A 20,294-nucleotide genomic window follows, 5' to 3' on the forward strand; every position below is an offset into this window, starting at 1 on the left:
TTAAATAGACCTACTTGAGGACAAATGGTGCTCTAAATTGTACTAAAGGCATACCATACACAAAGGCTATGTCATTTCTAGTATCTGAAATATTCTAAATATTCCTGAGCGGTGGTATAGTTTATGTATCTTACTCCAGCACGTCAAAGGCTTTCTCCAAAATATTTCCAGAATACGAGTGTCCTATTCTATGAGCCATTACTTAATTACCTAAATTTCTATTTATAAGCAGAAGAATATTTGTGCTAATTCGTCCATGTGTATTTAGATAACATAAATCAGCATTGTAAGGAATCTATTTTGTTGATAGTACTTTTTCTGTTAAAAGCCATATGAATTCAATATGGATGTGTAAAATACATCCCTCAAAGGGCACGTTTTTCCATAGGAATTACACATTTGTAAAAATAAGTTTATTGATTTGGACAAAAAATTAGAATTTTGAATTTAATATCACAATCAAGAGTGGGTAAATATGTGGTTAATGGCAGTTATACTTTACACATAATAGTGTTAATTTTATACACACTATTACAGACAGTGTCACAAGTGAGGACAGATTTCTGTTTGTAACATTATAACACTGGTATAATATCAACACATATTGATTTGCAGAAGGGCTATTGTCCATAAAAATTCAAAATGCAATGTTTATAGATAAATCGCAATAATATATTTTAGAATAAAAACTTCAGGATATAAAAATATTTATCTCATTTAAATATTAAAATAACTTATTCAGATCTTGGAATGTGGTACCAAAATGTCTATTTTTCTTTCACTTTTTTTTTTTCAATTGCAAAGGACTATATGTGGGTCATTTATTCTCAGAAGTGTGTTTTGCTGTTAAGTATATAATAAAACATTTTTATTCTCATAGGTATCTGGCATAAAATGTCATGCTTCTTAGGTATCTTGGATGTATGTGTTCTGAATTATATTTTGACTCTGAAGTTTAAGATAGCTCTTTCACTATTAGATTAGCATAAGCAAAAAAATACATATATAGCATAAATAAAATCTGGGTTATAAGGGATAAGAATCTATCAAAAGGAATGTATTGAAAGTGCATATTTAAACATCAGGGAATGAGCTTTGTGACACTTACACCTCTATTAGAGATATCGAAGTAACATTTAGCTACACTTACACCTCTATTAGAGATATCGAAGTAACATTTAGCTGTCCAACATGCAATACAAGAGTTCTTCACTCAGACATCTTCCCTCATTTTAGTAAGAGTGAAAAAATAAAAACTTCACTTTAAAGCATGTAGCTAGCCTTAGCGACAAGGTCAAATTATATTTTCAAATCCTTAAAAACTGGTTTATGAATGGGTGAGAGCAAATGAATTACCTAATAACATCTTTAGTGGGAGTTGTATGGGACACTGCTCAACCTTGGCTCCTCTGCTTCTTAGCGGTGCAATTCCAGGGAAATTACATAAACTCCCGCCCTCCTGTTCTCCCCACACCGCATTTTTCTCATTTGTAAAATGGGGGAAATTGTCATGTCTTTCTGAAGATTGTTGTGCAGATTCGATAAATAATAAAAGAATTGAAAGGAATGTGATAGAAAAAAATTTATGGTGACTATTATTATTATAATTGTGATTATGTTTATATTATTTTATCAGTAGTATCCTAAAACATTTGCCCTGAGGACGTTTTGAAAACTATTTTTTTTCTCTCACTTTGAAATCTCAATCTCATTTGAGTTGGACTGTGATGTTTGATTAAATTATAGATGCCTACAAATGCAATCTGTGAAAAAAGGTTTATAAACTGATTGGAGTTAATAGTACAGCCACTTAAAATAGTACAGCCATTTTAATTTATGGATTCACCATTTTTTTATTCCTTTATCCAACTGGCATAAAATAACATATATTTTAAAGCAAAAAAAAAAGGGATAAATTTATTCAAATACCCTCCCCTCCACCCGTTTGTGTGTGTGTGTTGTGTGTGTGTAGGTCTGTGTGTGTGTTTTTGATGTACAAAGAATGACTTCAAGTTTGGTCACTCTTAATCAGCATATTCTTTGAAATGAAACAATTTATTGGTTACTATAAATTTTATCTAATGAAAAACTTGAACTGGAGTTGATGAGACTGTTATAATTCTGGCTTGATTATAGAATACTTTGGGCACATGAAGGCAAATCTCTCAACTTTTATCTACCTCATGGTATACAAATCACATGACTAATGTAAAATTTGTTTCCATTACAAAAATAATAAGACTTAGGGTTTCATATCAATAGATAAAAATGCTCAGAATGGTTAACAAGAAATGTAAATATGCATGCTCACTTTGGGAATGGTACTTTCCTCAGCTCCTGCTATTGTGACTTACTGAGATACTAGCTCAATCAGGGATTCTCAACAGGATAATTTTTGACTACAGGAGGCATTTGGCAACACCTGGACACATTTTGACCATCATAATTAAGGGACAGGGGCTCCCGGAATCTAGTGGTTAGAGGCTAAAAGGCTGCTAAATATCTAATAGTGAGTGCATGTAACCACAACAAAGAAGTATCCAACCCAAAACTGCATTAGTGCCTCTGTTGAGAAAGCCTGGCGCTTGGATGTATGGCCTTTGCTTTCATTTTCTTAGTCATCATTGGGCATGTATATGTGCTGGACACCAAAGAGATTGCCTCCAAAGTATTTATGGACATATTACAATTCCTTTATAACTGAGACAATGAAAAATTAAATATTGTCTTGAGAATGCCATAATTCCTTCTGGGGATGGAATCTTTCCTCACCTCTTCATGGGCCTTGTCTGAGAATCCAGAAGTACAGCTTCCAGGAAATTATTGTGTTAATTTTTTTCCTTACCCCATTAACTGAAAAGCATGAGAAAAGTCAATGGGCAAGGGAATTTACTAACACATTGTCTATAATTAGTAAGAGTTTTGTTGTAGAAACAGAATTTCCATTAAAATATCTTTCCCTTGGTCTTTATAGAATTTCCATCATCTTCAAAAGTCATATTCATGCTATAAGCATTACTTTTCCTGTGATCTAACAAATACCTGCATTGCAGAACAAATAACTACAAAATTATGTACATGGACTTGAGTTCAGAAGCATTTTGCAGATATGGAAAAGAAAGCAAATGTTTGAAAGAATTCCATTTTCCTCAATCTATGAATGTTAGCATTCTGTTTTTTGTTGTTAATGTTATAAGTAATGTACTTCCAGACCAACAGGCTGACAGTCTAAATGCTGAGTCTCATGAAACTTTACAGCTAAGCTCTAAAGCAAGTCACTTCAAAGCTTCCTTCTGTTCTCACCTCCCTTTATAGTGACTCAGGATCTTGATCAATCACTTCACTGGTAAAATTTAAGGTGAATAACCATGTTAGTGGGAGTCATTTTTAAAAATTTGATTCTCAAAATTAGCATGTTACCCTCAAAATGTTATGTTTTAATGCTTTGACTTGTGAAATAATACTGGAAATATCAATAACTTAAGAAAAGTGACAATATAAGTGTCTCTTGCCTGATTTTATGTAACTGAAAAAATTAAACATCATTTCTAATACTATTTTTACTGAAAAATCAATTAACATGTCACTAAATTGTATACCATGAAAATAATATTATACTGTATGTTAACTAAATGATATTTAAATAAAAACTCAAAAACAAATAAACTAATTAAAATGAAGAGTGAAGGAGAACAAAGTGAAAGTAAATTCATGGATATGGGAATATCTTTTCAAATGCCTTCAGGCAGATGAGGGAGTTTTATGGGCCCAAAGAACAGTAATACTGAAATTTCTAGAACTAGTACATTTTCTTTTTCTGAAATCATTTATCTTCAAATGTTCATTGGTTTGTTGAACAATGTGTTTATAGTTCTCTAAAAAGATCTTTGAGAAAAAATAACAAAATTTAAGGCATGCATAGTTTCTACCAATGAAGAATATAGAATCTGTTTGGGAATCATCTAGTAAATGCAACAAAAGATCAAACAATCCAGCTAATTCTTTTCTTAATCTATACTATTAATTTGTTAGTAGACCTTTTTTCCACTACTTTTCTCTTCTTTATGACTCATTTACAAAAAATTCAAATTTCTTTTATATAAAGTCAAGGAATCTTATAATTCAACAATACTTAAGGCTGTCCAATAGTGCCTTATTATTAGATTTGTTTATAATTTAATATGTTAGTCAATTAATAGTATTTTGGATAGCTTGTCATTGGAGGTATGTAAAATTATGAAGCAGTATTTACTCAGTTAATCCACCCATAATTGGGTAAGTGAAAAATTCCACTTAATCCTATATCATTTGTTCAAAATAATTAATAACATCACATTTTTCCTTTATCCAAGTAATTTCAGAACTCCTTGATTATGTACTAATGTCACTGTTTTTGCATCATTTACCTTCTTATATACTAGCAGAGTTGATTACATTTGTATTTTACTACAAATTGTAAGCTGTAAGCTTCTTGATAGAAGATGTGTCTAATTTATTTCTGTCCATGCTCATAGTACCTAATACATACTTGGCTTTCGATAAATACTTACTGAATTAAGAAAGAACTCAGTGAATGAATGTATAGCTTACACATCATTCAAACTATTGCTCACATCCTTCTCGAAACTTTACTTTTAATAAAAGAACACATTTTTATTTTCTGAGATCCTTTATCAGTTTCTTTACTGGTTCCTTTCCTTGTCATAACTTGTGACAGGATTAGTGGATGATCCCCTAAGTTTCTCTGTCCATTCTCCTCATGTTTCCCCTCTTCTCTTAGCTTCCTAACTCAGACAGCTAATCCAGTATTATATCAACTCTCATGTGGACTCTGATGTATATCTTTTTCTTTTTTTATTATTTTTCCATTCGCTTTTATTTTAAAAAAAATTTTCCTCAAGTTTTTATTTAAATTCCAGCTCAGTTGTATAATTTAGTGATTCAACTGTTAGTTGCACACAACACCTGATGCTGATCACAAAGTGCCTTCCTTAATCCCCATCACCCATTAAATTCATCCCCACACTCACCTCCCCTCTGGTAGCCATTAATTTGTTCCTTCAGTTAATAGTCTGTTTCTGATCTGTATCAGGTCTTTGTTTTAGGAGCTTCAGCTTATATTCTTACGATCTGTTGGCCATGGTAATTGCACAAAGTTAATGGTAATTACTAATTTGAATAAAAAGCATTAAAACTGAATACATTTGTCTGTATAATCCTATTTTTGTTAAATTATTGCATTACTATAAATAAAAATATAGTTTAAAATGTGGATATAATTAGGCTTTCTAGTATATTTTTAATATACTGGAAATAGTAACCAAATTGCTCAAAAACAATTCTAAATGAAATGTGTATATTTTGTTACTTCCAGGCACCTGAATATGGTACAACTATTAAAAATACAATATCCTTGAAGTCAACTAGTTGAATTTATATTATATCCCAAATACATTATTGAATGTAAAACAAAAAGGATTTAATACAAAGTATGTCTGGTATGGCCCTCTTTTGAATAAAGTATGTAAATATATCACCTTACACATTTATCTTCATTAACAGTGAATAAGAGTAGAGTAATGCAATTATGGTTAATTTCATTTTAATTTGCTCATTTATCATTTCCAAAATTTCTTCAAAGTCTATACACATGCATACATGTAGATATACATAAAAACAATAAGGTATTTTAAAATAAATCAAGATCAATTGTGTTCCCTCTCTGCAGGAGAAAAACCTTTTTACTAGAGATAACACCTGAATTTTATGGCCATATTCTCAAACTAACCCTTTGGAAAACTGAATTTTTCCCACTACTTTTCTCTTCTTTATGACTAATTTACCAAAAAATTCAGAAAATATATACTGATTTTTAGCTCTTTGACTTAATTTAGAGTTTCATATACTGAGTTGACATTGAATTTAGAGCAAATGAATGTCTGCTGCCTTATATTCTAAGAATACAGTTGACCTCTGGATAATGCAAGGATCAGGAGTGCAAACGCCTGAGTAATCGAAAAATCTATGTATAACTTTTGACTCCCTCAAAATGTAACTACTAATCGCCTACTGTTGACTGGAAGCCCAACAAATAACAGTTGATTGACACATAGTTTGTATTCTTATAATAAAGTGAGGTAGAGAAAAGAAAATGTTATTAAGAAAACCAGAAGGAGAAGAAATACATTTACAGTACTGTACTGTATTTTTTTAAAAAAATCATGTGTAAGTCTACTTGTGCAGTTCAAACCCGTGTTGTTCAAGGGTCAACTGTATACACTTTCTTTAGGTACACTGTGGATGTTTTCAAGGTGCGACAACATTAAAGGCTGAGTAATACATGAAAGGGAACTAAAATGGTTGGGAACATACATTTTAGACTAAGGGAACTGTATGTAAAAACAAAATCATGGAGTGATTATGACATTATCAAGTAGTTAATTCCAGCTGGAAGCCAGGCTTCATAAACTATAATGAAAGATAAAGTAAACAGAAACTGTAATGAAAGAACATGCTTAGAGAAGCTTCTGAAGACCTTCAAAATCATCCCATATCAATAATTTACAACATACTCTACAGAGTGTACAGGGATGTTGAATGAGACTGTGCTCTTGTCTTTGAATTAGGATAAACCTTAAAGCTCAAAGTAGGAGGCACTGTTTCCCACATTACATATGTAGTTATAGTTGAAAAAAAAAAATTCCAGCTATGGTTTACTGAGAGGCAGAAGAACTCAGACTCAGTGCTATCAGGTACCACTCAAACATTTATTCTCAAGTTTATATTTAATACAAACACCAAAATAAAAGAGAGCTGAAAGCAATAGGTCTTGTGGGCATGTCTTGCATATGAGGCTTTCACTGTCACTAAGTCAAGAAAGAGGTCAGAGAGATCCACAACAAATCCTGCAAAAAAGCTGTCTGGCTACAATAATGAGAGACTGGATTCTTGTTTCCTAGCTGGGTGTTTTCTGAGTTGCTGAATCCACAATCCCATCAGATGGTTTCATTCAATGTGTTGACAGAATCCTTAGAAAGCTTTCACAGATCTTACTAATTGGCACACAAAAGTGAACAAAGATGATGGTGCTTGCTTCTGTTGGAAATTTTTCTGAAGATAGGAAGCATAAAGAAATAGTCTGAGTTAGCAGGATAAGGAACCAGACAGATATAAGACTGATTACTTAAAGTCTACCGATTAAAATGTTAATCATGCTTTTAAAATACCATCACAGCAATATCTTGACTAGTGTTTGACAAAACAATTGGGCACCATAGCCTAGCCAAATTGACACATGAATTTAACCATCACAGTCCACCCCTCATCAAAGTGGTGTCCGTATAAGTTCCCTAAAACCATACTTTGTATCCAAATAAAGATAATAATAAGGACATACTTCCATCTCACATGATACAACTATCCCGCATACACCTGAAGATGCACTAACTCTTTCCTCAAAAAAGAAGGAAAAGTTCTTGGATGATGCTCCTTTCTCCTTGATATTTTGTACCTTAAATATTATGATGTAAAGTTGATAATAATTAAAATACTACAATATAACATTATACATTTTATGTTACATGATAAAAAGATAAAAGAGAAAAGAAAAATAGTCATTTGCTGTACACACATACACACACAAACATATTTATAACAAAATAAGGAAGAACTAATCATAACAACTGTAGAACTAATCATAACAACTGTAGTCCTTATTTTTGTAGCTGGGTACATAGTTGTAGCTGATATTTGAAACTACCTTATTTTTTTTTAAAAATTTAATTTTTTTTATAATTTACTTTTGAGAGAGAAATAGAGCTAACAGGGGAGGGGCAGAGGGAGTGGGAGAGAGAGAATCTCAAGCAGGTTCTACGTGGGCCTTGAATCTACAAACCATAAGCTAAAATTGAGTGGGACACTCAACCAACTGAGCCATCCAGGAGCCCTGAAACTACCTTCTTGAAATACCCATTCTGTATTTCTTTTGTCCTCAGTAAGTACTTCAGCTGGTCATGGGTCTCTACCTGGTGGGATAACCCAAAACTTCATTTGTGAAAGGTCTGGGACATTAGTGGTCTTGGCTTGAATTGGTTATATTGTAGTTTCCTAATAACTTTAATCACAGGGCATCATAGTACTGAAAGGCACCTTAAAGGATCTCCTGTATACTAGACATACTCTTCCTTACCTCCATTTTAGCAGTCTAGTTTCTCCTTTGTAATCAAGATCAATCATCCTAGTCAGTACAGTAACTCCCTCTGCCTGTTATTCATAACATGAAGAGGCTAGAGTGCCTGGGTGATAGTCCTAACTTCCAGGTCAATGAAATCATTATTATGTCTCCTGTTGGAAGCATCCCCTTTTTGGGGATCAAGATCTCTAGACAAGCAGATCATAAGGTCATGAGAATAGTAAGCAAAACTTTTTCTAGTGGATTACTAGGAATAATAGTGATTATTATTAATCACTATTCCATTAAATTCCATTTCTACTTTTTGTTTTTCAGACTCATAAATTCTGGCTTTGAGAGAAATAGCACCATATACTGTATACTGATGTAGAGCATATACTGGGCACCATAGCCTAAGTTGACACATAATTTTATCATCCCAGTGAATAACCATCTATATCCCAAGTCTCTATCACAGCTACTCAACTATACTGTTGTGGTGTGAAAGCAGCCATTAACAATATGTAAACAAATGATTGTGGCTGTATTCCAATAAAACAATCAGTGGGTTGGCTCTAACCCATAGACCATAAATTGCCAATTCTTGATCTAAACACCTCAGTGATGAGGGAGAGATTGTCCATCTGGATAAGAAATTAACACAGAAAATATAATCTATAGAAAACACTTTAAAGGTAAAAACAAAGATTCAGGCAGATTACAAGGATCTTATGTGTGTGAAGGTGATGCAAAAAAAAAAAAGAGTTGGGGAGGAGAAACACATTATAATTAAAATAATGAATAGAAATATATAGCAAATATTTATCACAGGAAACTAAATGGTTCTATCATCTATCTATCTATCTATCTATCTATCTATCTATCTATCATCTATCATTTAGGTAGCTAGCTAGCTTTCTTGCTTGCTTGGGCTTGTAATTAAAATCTTTGAGCTCATCATTTCTTGTTTTTTTCCCCCACTTTGTTCAGTGATATTAGGAGCAACCAGCCAATCTTATTATATCTGCCAGTTTTAAAAAATGTTGGAAAGTATTATATACACAGTTACCTAGCTCCTTACCACCACATTACTAATGGTTTATTTACAATGGTTCCTTTTACCAAGTACATCAGGCTTAGCTAGCAAGAAAAACTTACAGGGCATACTAAAAGGCAAAACCTACACCTTGAGGAGACAGAGTAAGCATCAGAAGCCGAATCAGATGTGCCAGGAATGTTGAAATTATCAGACAGGGAATTTAAAATACTTGTGATCAAAATGCAAATGGCTTTAATGTATAAAATAGGACAATGTAAGTAAGCAGAGAGACAGAATTTCTAAGAAAGAACCAAAAAAGAAATGCTAGATATAAAAAACATTGCAAAGGGAATGAACAATACCTTTGATAAACTTTTTAGTAGATTGGACATGACTGAGGAAAAAGTCTTTGAGTTTGAGAACATAATAGAAATCTCTAACTGAAAGGCAAAAACAAAACTGAAATAAGAAGCATATATCTCAGAACTCTGGGGAAACTACAAAACTGCAGTGCAAATATCAGAAGTAGGAAAAAGAGAGAAAAGTAGAGAAAAAAAATTTTGAAGCAATCATGACCGAGAGTCTAGCTGCCCCACCCCCACTCATGCTATCTCTGTCTTTCTCAAAATAACTGTTCTAAAAAATAAAGTCTATTAAAACAAAGAAACAAATAATGACAACAACAGTGCTATCAAGAATGCAGAAAAACTGTATCATTTATAAAATGTTACAATCATTTTGGAAAAGAGTGTTATAGATTCTTATAATCTAAACACTTCCCTATACGAACCAGCAATTACAAACTTGCGTATTTGTTCCAAAGATAAGAAAACATAAAAAAAGACACGAATTTTCATAGCAGCTTTATTCAAAATAGTCAAAACTTAAACAACCAATACCATCAATCTGTGTATAAACAAAATGCTATAAATTCATACCACGGAATACTACTTAGCAATATGAAAGAATACCAATCATACACTGAACTAAAATTTGTTGAAAGAGTGAAGAGCAGAAATACAGATTTCAAATAAAATCTGATGTTTAAAAATACAACTGCAGTTTGCAGTACAAATCTTTTGCAGGTATGACAGATTTTAAAGAAGTAAAAGAAAAGCACTAAAAGCTCTTTATATGGACACAACTGAAATGAACTCTGTATGTTTAAATGTATAAAAATTACTATGTATAATACACCAATGAATTTACATATATAAGGCTAGGTCTCTCAAAGTGTGTAAATATTAGTGTGATAATTGCTTTTGGGTTGACTGTGTGTGTGTGTGTGCCATAAATACACTCCTATATACTGGATGGTGTTCACTATGTCGGTAGTCCATCACTAATATCTATTGTCCAAATCAATAATGTCTTCACATATTTCCAAAATCTTCTAAGGGATATCCAAGTTGAGAATCACCTACCTAGATTAGCCACCTCTTTTATCAAAAAATTAAAAAAATCAAAATTCCTTGTAAAACGAAAAAATGTATAGCAGTCAAGAATATACCACTTCACAAGAATACAAGAATGATTCACTGTGAGCTGCAGCTAACTTTGAAGAAGGGGATTATTTCTTTATTATTAAAATATTCACCATCCTAGAAAAAAAGATGGTAATATCTTTACTTTTTGACTGGCTATCAATTCAAAAAGGTAAGTATAAAATTTTTAAAGTAATGCAAATTATGAATATTAATGCAACTTTTATAAATGAAGTATTCACAACTAATATTTATCACTGCATAAAGCAATAAAATATAATAATCAAATGCAGTTTATCTCAGGAATGCAGGAATGGCTCAACATTCAAAAATGTACCAATGATTTTCGATATCAAAAATTAAATGATAAAATACATTATTATTTTAATAGATGTTGAAATGTAAATGGGAAAATAAAATACTTATTTTAATATATACTTGAAAAATAATAAAAAATAGAATAAAGCAAATGATTACTCTTTAATTTTATAAAATAAGTATTTTATAACATTTATCAATATTATAGAACATTAGAGTTATATAAAATAGTTTCATATTTATTCATGACACACAATATTCTATAAATATTTCAGAAGTTTAAAACATGAGTTAGAAAATAAAAACATCCTTCTTATTAACTCTACTACCCCCCCCAATTATAATTAACATATTGGTAAAATTCACATCTCTCTGTCTATACATATATTCAATAATATATATAACTTACACAAATGGACTCAACAAATAAATATCCTTGTTTATTTAGAAAAAAACACATTGTATAGTCTTTATTTTTTTAATTGATTCCCTTTTCTTTACTCAATCCTGAGATTATTTTTTTTCAAATTTTTATTTTTAAGGGGTGTGGGGGTTACCAGGGTGGAGGGGTAAAGAGAGAGAATCTTAAGTAGTCTCCATGCTCAACATGGAGCCTCACGAGGGGCTCTATCCCATGACTCTGGGATCATGACCTGGTCTGGTTTCAAGAGTCTAATGCTTAACTGGCTAGGCCTCAAAGCTAGCTATTAAGGCAGTGTTTGGGGCACTCAAGTGCTCCAAAAGAAATGATATTAATGCTTTCTTCCTTTTATACCTATCTCTAAATGTACAAATAGAATTAAATACATATAAAATAATGTGCTGTCTTGATGGGGAGATTTTTCCCAAACCTATTTTCACAAACTTTTAGTACAGCCTATATGAAAATCACAACAGAAATTTTACCTGTAATTCAACAAGCTGTGAAAAAAATAAAAGGAAAAATTGATGAGGCAATTTTTCAATAAGAAGCACAGTTAACAGTTATCAAACTATATTATAAAGTATCAATTATAAACACATGATATTAGACTGAGAATAGATAAATATAGTAGGGGAATTGATTGATGAATTGTACTAATTAACATCTATAGCAAAAAAACTAAAAGATACTATGATATGCATTGAAGAGGAAATATTTCTAAGACTCTTAAAAACTATAAAGTTGCATAAAAATTCAAGCAGTGTTAAAAAAACACAATGCATATTTATAATATATATCAAATTCTCCTTGAAGATCATAAAAATCTGTTGGGATCAAGCATCAAATTGAATTCATTAGAAATTTGAATGAATTTATTCACGTGGAATGTTCTGGTACCTTGGGCATTCAGGTTTTAGAAAGTTTTGTTGTGAAGATTAAGTCATAGGGAGATTTCAGGCAGGGATTATTAACTGAAATTCTGCTGTGGTGGTCTTGTTCTAAGTTGGTGGCCAGGATAATTTGGTTCAGTAGGGAAGTGAAGCTGGATATCAACATTATATCTGTCTTTCTATAGTTTGTCAGAGCTCTAATTTTCTGCAGCACATGGAGCAAATGCAGAAGATCTAGCTGTTTAAATGGATACATATGGATTGTTCTCTAGAAGATTTATAATCCCATTTGGTTCATGGAAAAAGAAAGAAGTCCTAAATAAAATCTCAAGCTGGGACGATTTTTAGTGCATTTCAAACATGATTACTGATATTAAGGGAAACACTTTATACATGACCCATTTTCTTTGTCAATGTAATAATGTCTTGGAAATGTTTTGCAAATGACACCATTCACAGGCAGAGCTGACATAAAATAGAATTCTTATCCAACTTACAAAAATACTGTAGGGATTGTCTTTTTTTGGTTATTTATCATTGATTTGAGGGAGAAAGTTTACACTTATATAAGAGTGAAGTGATTCTCAACCTTCATATAACTTTTATTTTACTTATGGATCATTGCGGTTGTTGTCTAATAGGATTTTTATTCTCCTTAAGTCTTTGAATCTCCAGACTAGGATATCCACAAAATACTGCCTCAATAGCTAACTTTATTGCAAACTGTGGGACAGTGAACATTACTAAGCTTGCTGTAGCAGACTCAGAGTGTAAATAATAACCCACACACAGGTGTTGGATATCTTTCACCCTCATGCTTTCCCTTTCACACTCTCTCACTTCCCTCCTCATATTCACTCTAGCATAGCCTGCTAATGTGAGGAGTGAGTGAACCCATAAGACTGTAAGGAAAACTATGAATGTGAAGAATTTTAACAAGAACAATGACCTAATGAACACAAAAGGCAGTTAAGAGAAGAATGCAGAGGCAGTAAGGTCTTGGAACCAGTGGGTACATTAGAAAGGGTTGGTACAATCAGATATGACCCTATAATATCCCTAGTACATGTAAGAGCTGAGTCAAAATAAGATTTCAGTGTATATTCTAACTCAGGGATTCAGAAGTGACATATTCTTGTAATTCGCACAAATTTTCCATAATCGACAAAGTAAGGGCTACAAGAGTATCAAAAGACCTACGATAAAAGCAATGGTCTGGGGCACCTGGGTGGCTCAATCAGTTAAGCCTCTGACTTCAGTTCAGGTCATGATCTCACAGTTCATGAGTTTGTACCCCATGTCGGGCTCTGCACTGACAGTTCAAGGCCTGGAGGTTGCTTCAGATTCTGTGTCTCCCTCTATCTCTCTCTCTGCTCCTCCCCTGTTCATGCTCTATATCTCTCTGTCTCTCAAAAATAAATAAAAAGGTTAAAAAATTTAAAAATAAATAAATAAATAAACAAATAAAAGCAATGGTCTAGGGGTGCCTGGGTGGCTCGATCCATTAAGGGTCTGACTTTGGCTCAGGTCATGATTTCATAGTTCATGGGTTCAAATCCTGTGTCGAGCTCTGTGCTGACAGCTCAGAGCCTGGAGCCTGCTTCAGATTCTGTGTCTTCCTCTCTCTCTGTCCCTCCCTTGTTCACATTCTTTCTCCCTCTCCTTCAAAAATAAACATTTTAAAAAATTTAAAGTGATTGTCTAAGTAAATGGAGAGCTATTCCATATTCAGAAGACGTATTCAATGTTGAATAGGAAGACTCAACATTGTTAATATATCAGTTCTTCTGAATTTGATCTATGAATTCAACAATAATCTCAATCAAAATTCTAGCAACTTAGTTTGTAGTTATCGACAAACTTATTATGTATGTACAGAAAGACAAAAGACCCAGAATAGCCAGCACACAACTGAGAAAGAGGAACAAAGTCAGATGACTGACTCTACCCAACTTCAAGGTTTTCTGTAGATCTATAGTAATGAAGACAGTGTGGTATTGGTAAATGAATAAATATATAAGATTAATGAACAGAATAAAGGGCCCATACATAGACTTAAACAAATACAGGCAGCTGAGTTTTGAAAAATGAACAGAAGCAATTCAAATTCAATTTGTCTTTTCAACAAATAATGCTGAAAAAACTGGACATCTACATGCAAAAAAAAATGAATCTAGACACAGACCTTATACCTTTCACAAAAATTAGCACAAAAGGTATATAGACTTAAGTGTGAAATTCAAATCTCTAAAACTCCTGGAAGAGAACACTTAAGTGACCCTAGGTTTGTGAAAAAGTTGGACTTTTGATTTTTTTTATTTCATTAAAATTAAAAACTTATGCTCTGCAACAGACTGTTGAATAAAAGAGGAGACAAGTTGCAGATTGGGGTAAAAATCTGATAAATTTGATAAAGGATTGATGTCCAAAATATATAACTCAAAAATGAGGAACAACCTAATTAAAAATTGTGTAGAAATCTGTACACCTAACCAAAAAAAAAAATAAATAGCAAATAAACATATGAAAAGATATTCAACAACAGATGTCAGTGCTTAACACTAAATTAAACAACAATGAGAAACCACTATACCTTTTAGAATGGCTAAAATCCAAAACATTTACAACACCAAATGCTGGTGAGGATGTGAAGTAACAGAAGCTTTCCATTCATTGATGATGGGAATGCAAGATGGTTCAGATACTTTGGAAGATAATTTAGAAGCTTCTTAAATAAACTAAATATACATTGATCATATGATCCAGCAATCACACTCCTTGGTATCTACCTAAATGGAATGAAAATAATGTCCATATGAATACCTGCACACAGATATTTATACTAACTTTATTCATAATGGCCCAAACTCATAACTACCAGGATGTCCTTTATTAAGTGAGTGGACAAATAAACTGAAGTAAACATGGACAGCAGAATATTTTCAATGCTAAAAAGAATGAGTCATCAAGCCTCAAAAAGACATGGAAGAACTTTAAATTCATATTGCTAAGTCTGAAAAGGCTACACAATGTAAGATTCCAACTATATGACATTCTGGGCAGAGAAAAACTATGGAGACAGTAAAAAGATCTATTGCCAGGTTCTTGGGGGAATGGGGAAAAAAGACATGAATTGATAAAGGGTAAGATTTTTAAGGCAATGAAACTGTTCTGTTTGATGTGATATAGGTAAATATACACCATATATTTGTCAAACGCACAGAATATGTATCATAAAGACGGAACTTCGATGTAAATCATGTATTAGGGGAGAGGAGGAGGGGGTATACAGGAATTTTCTGTACTTTCCACTCAACTTTTCTGTGAACCTAAAACTACACTAAAAAATCAAGTCTATTAATTAAAAAGAACATTACTTGAAGAAACAGTTAAAAGAGAATCTGTTACTTCTGTTCCTGTGTTAAGGGAAAGAGGATTTTTCTAGAAGCCCCACAACAAATGTCCTCTTAATTCTAATTTGTAAGATTTGGGTCAAATACCAAATTCTATACCTGGAAAGGGGAATGGAAATGCCATGATTAATTTGGACTAAGCACAATTCTCCGATGGGAGAAGAGGCCCAGGAATACTGCAGCTTTGTAGGTAATGCCAGTATCTGCCACAAATTGGGGTCTCTTGAATACAGCTAAACCATTTTAGGCTTTTTAGATATTGGCCAGTTAGGATGATAAAAAAAGAGAGGTTACAATGGTAAATATAAGTAGTATTTTCCTCTAACTCTTTAGATAATTGTGTAAAGACATATTAAGAAATGACATAAAAGACCATATTTTTAAAAATACCACATAAAGTCCTCTAACTCAGTTTGATCAGACAGCAATTAAGAATATGGATTTGTCCACACTCGCACATGTACACTGGCACAACAAGAATTTTGCGCATTTAAATAAACAAAGGTATCTATTCAGGAATATTCAGTGTACTAAAATAGTAAAAAGGAAAACTATCCGCAAGTTTGCGACATGATTCACTTTGGTTAAGTAATATGGACAGGAGTAAGCTGTGTTGGCAGATATTTGGCAGTCTTAGCTTCTTACCTCAAATTCTAAGAAATAATTGAAAAATATAAAATAATGGTAGTTCCAGAACAAAGAAACTGGAGCCTAAAACATATATAGAAAATAGTGGCTGCCCATCCTCTCCTGCCTCAGTTGAACTCAGAGCCTAAACCTAGAGGGTTCCTAAAGGTTGTTTATATTGGTGGATGATCCCAGAGACTAGGGCTGGGTGACTAATAATCAACAAAAGGGTAAATTCTTGTGTCGTACCAAGTGTGGGCAACTCGACCTTCTAAGGACCTTTAAAGAAGCCATTTGGAATATGTCATGGATTTAGTCACTACAGAATAAAGGAAGAAAGGTATTTTACTTCTTCCTTCTGACCCAATGATCAAGGGTGCTCTGTAAGTCCTTTTTATAGTCTGGGTGCAGATGAATGCCTACCAACTCCATTCTCATGGGCATCCTACACCACAGCCTCAGTGTAGGTCTGGTTCTGAAAGAGATAAAAAGTTCATTTAAGACAAGGGGCAGCTATGCCAAGTTAACTGCAATAGCAACGATGAAACTAAGCCTATACTGAGAAAAAAGAGTGCAAGGGATATCCAATGTATCCACCAACTGGATACATTGTGTAATTATTATTTTTTCTATTGCTGTGTAAAAAATAGCTACAAATATGATTAACTTAATTATACTCATTTATTAACTCATAGTTTTGTAGATGAGAAGTCCAGCTGGGTTGACTGGGTTCTCTACTTAGGGTGTTACAGTACCAAAATCAAACTGCAGCCTAGCCATAGGCTGAGAAAAATCTGCTTCCAAGCTCATGCAGGTTGTCGGTAGAATTCAGTTTTATTGTGGCTGTAGGATTGAGGTCCACTCTTGGCTGTAGACCGTTCATTCACCTAGAGGCCACTCTCAACATGTTGCCCCATAGTAACCTCTAGCTCAGCAGTAGAAATTGTCAATCTCTCTCATGCTTCAAATCTTCAACTTCCACTTCTGATACCAGCTGAGACTTTCCACCTGCCCAAATAATCTATCTTAATATCAACTGATTAGTAACCTTAGTTACAACTGCAATAGCTCTTTTATCTGAAAACAATCACAAGAGTGATGTCAGGGGGCTAATATAATGGAAACCATCTAAAAATGAGGAGCAGAAGTATTCAATACTTCCACGCCTAGACACTCCATAATGAAATTTCTAGGCATCATGATAAAAACAAAAACTAAAAGTTTCTCCAGAGAATAAACTAAATTATTTGTAAAGTAATGAGGATTGCATTAGCTTCAAAATTCTCACAGCATCATTGACTGCTCCAAGATAATGAAGAAATATATGCAAATTTCAGAAGAAAATAATTTTGAATATAGGAATCCATACCCAATTATATATAAAGATAAAACAGGGTGGCAGTGATGTCAAAAACAGAATTGTAGGTACAAAGCCCTAAAAGTGACAGAGTAACCCATACTAATATGGTAAGAATTGACTGAGTGCTCAGAAGTCTTGATAATGTTGTAAATACTAACTCTTTCTACATTCATAACAAAGCTATGAGGTAAAGACTGTTATTACCTTCATTCAGATTTTTCAGATGAAGAAACTGAGGCACAGAATGTTTAGCTGACTTGCCCATTCATACAGCTAGTCAGTGGTACAGACTTGATTAGACTTGATTCAGTTCCAGGTGGCATATATATACATTCAATATATATATAACAGTTTTATATATAAAAATAAATAAAAAAACAAACCTATAAAATTTCAAGCAGGCAAAATCAGAGTGTACATTTTTAAACAATGTCCTTCAAAATTCCTGATCAAACATATAACAACAAAAAATGTAATGTATAATTGAAGTAGTTTAGGAAATATGTTCTGAGAATGTTGACTCTGTCACAAGTAAACTCAAAGATGACAATCAGTTATTATAGGAATTTCTGGTCAGAACAGTATAACCTATTAATGTAAAGCAATGTGGTCAGAAGGAATCAGCACAACATGCAGAAACAGAAATATGGTGTATTGTCATACTCCGAGAATCAAAAAGAGTTGATTTACATGGAGAAATTATATATGAAACACTAATTGGTAAACAAATATGTCAAGTAGTAAAATTTTAAGTAAGAAGAGTATGCATAGGCAGCTTATAACTATAAAGTCAGAGAGAGATTTTTAGCTTTTAGAAGCATGGAAGAGATTATTGTCCATTCAATCCTCTTATGTTTTTTATCCACAAAAACCAACAGAAACAGAAAAGGTAAACATCATTTGTATGAAAGCAAGAAATGTATTAGTAATGGTAACTATAATTAAGATTGCCTGCAAAAAACAATTACTATAACTAGTGAGGGATTTCTTTTTTTTTTAAATTTATTTCTAGGAGAGAGAGAGACAGCATAAGCAGGGGATGGCCAGAGAGAGAGGGAGACACAGACTCCGAAACAGGCTCCAGGCTCTGAGCTGGCAGTCAGCACAGAGCCCGACGCGGGGCTCGAACCCAGGAACGGCGAGATCATGACCTAAGCAAAAGCCAGACGCTTAACCAACTAAGCCACCCAGGCGCCCTGAGGGATTTCTAAACAATGCATATATTTTTTATTTTTTAAAATAAATGGTAGTTTGAGGTAACATGAATTAATTTTATTTTATTAGTATAATAATAATATTCTCAAAATTACTAATATAAAAGTAGCTTCCAATTATAGTTCACATATTTGTCATTGTTTCCTCGTTTAAATCCTCTACTATTCTGTATTTATTTCTGTTGATGCTGGGCTTCATTGCGATAGCCTGCATTTCTTTTTATTTAAATACGTTTGAATTAATAGAGCAATGCTCTTTCTCTTATTTGATATATAGAATTTATGTAACATTGTTTTGTTTTTGATTTTGTTTTTTTGTCATGCCTTCTGATGATAGATGGAGGGTAGAAATTTGAGGCCGTGCTCCATGTTCAGGATGCACATGAATTCATTTGCTTTTTTAGTGTCTCTCATAATGTTCCCTACATAGGATACTAGTTTCCAAGATTCTGGTAGGAGAGGCAAAATTTCTGATGGAATAACCCCTAAAACTGAAATTGTATTCCTTGAAGTTGACCATGTTGCCTGTTCTATGATATCACATAGCATAAGGAAGCCTATTTCCTAAGTTTCCAAAAATCTAATTGGTGTTCTCTATAGTAGGGTAGGGGTAGGAAATAGAAGGCTACTAAGGCTGGGCCCCAAAATTGGTAACACTTTCTAAATAATTAAGCTGAAATAGCCAAGAACACATCTTGATTGAAGCAGGGAGGAATAGATGGAGTTTTTCAAGTTGGCTTTTGATGCAAGGTGACCATCTGCAGAAAGGACCTTTGAAGGTCTGCCATTAACTTGTCTCAGTGTCTGAATCAATTTTACAGAAAAGGAACTCAGTTTCTGAAGGACAGGGAATATTCAAGGAGTGAAAAAGGTCGGGAAACATACATGTTTGAACACAAGCTGATCACAAAGCCTCCTCAGGAGCTATCATCAGACCCCAGGGAGATTGTTTGTCAGGGCTCTGATGGTCTGTGCCTTGATACAAGATGGAAAAAAGTGTTCTGCAGGAGAAAAACTAAAAACATAAGGAAGCTACTGAAAGGTTGTTCATGTATGTGATAAAAATATAGAAGCTGAGTACTGTTGGGGAATTCAGGATTATGGGAACTTGCCTTTCAATATAACTAATTGTAGTTGGGAACAGCAGAAAGACAGCACACTCATGGCCGGCGCTGACACAATAGTGCAGAAAAGCCAACTTATATACTAATTTCAGCCCTTCATGAGCACAGGAGGCAATTTAGAGTTAGGATTTCTACAAATATAGATGAATATTAACATCCTTTACGGAATAAAGCAAGTGATTAAAAGCTTGCAAAAAAATTGAAGTCCAACTGAGATTTGGAATGCTCACC

This window comes from Hyaena hyaena, unplaced genomic scaffold, assembly GCF_003009895.1.
Source record: "Hyaena hyaena isolate Hyena2069 unplaced genomic scaffold, ASM300989v1 scaffold_784, whole genome shotgun sequence".
NCBI lineage: Eukaryota > Metazoa > Chordata > Mammalia > Carnivora > Hyaenidae > Hyaena > Hyaena hyaena.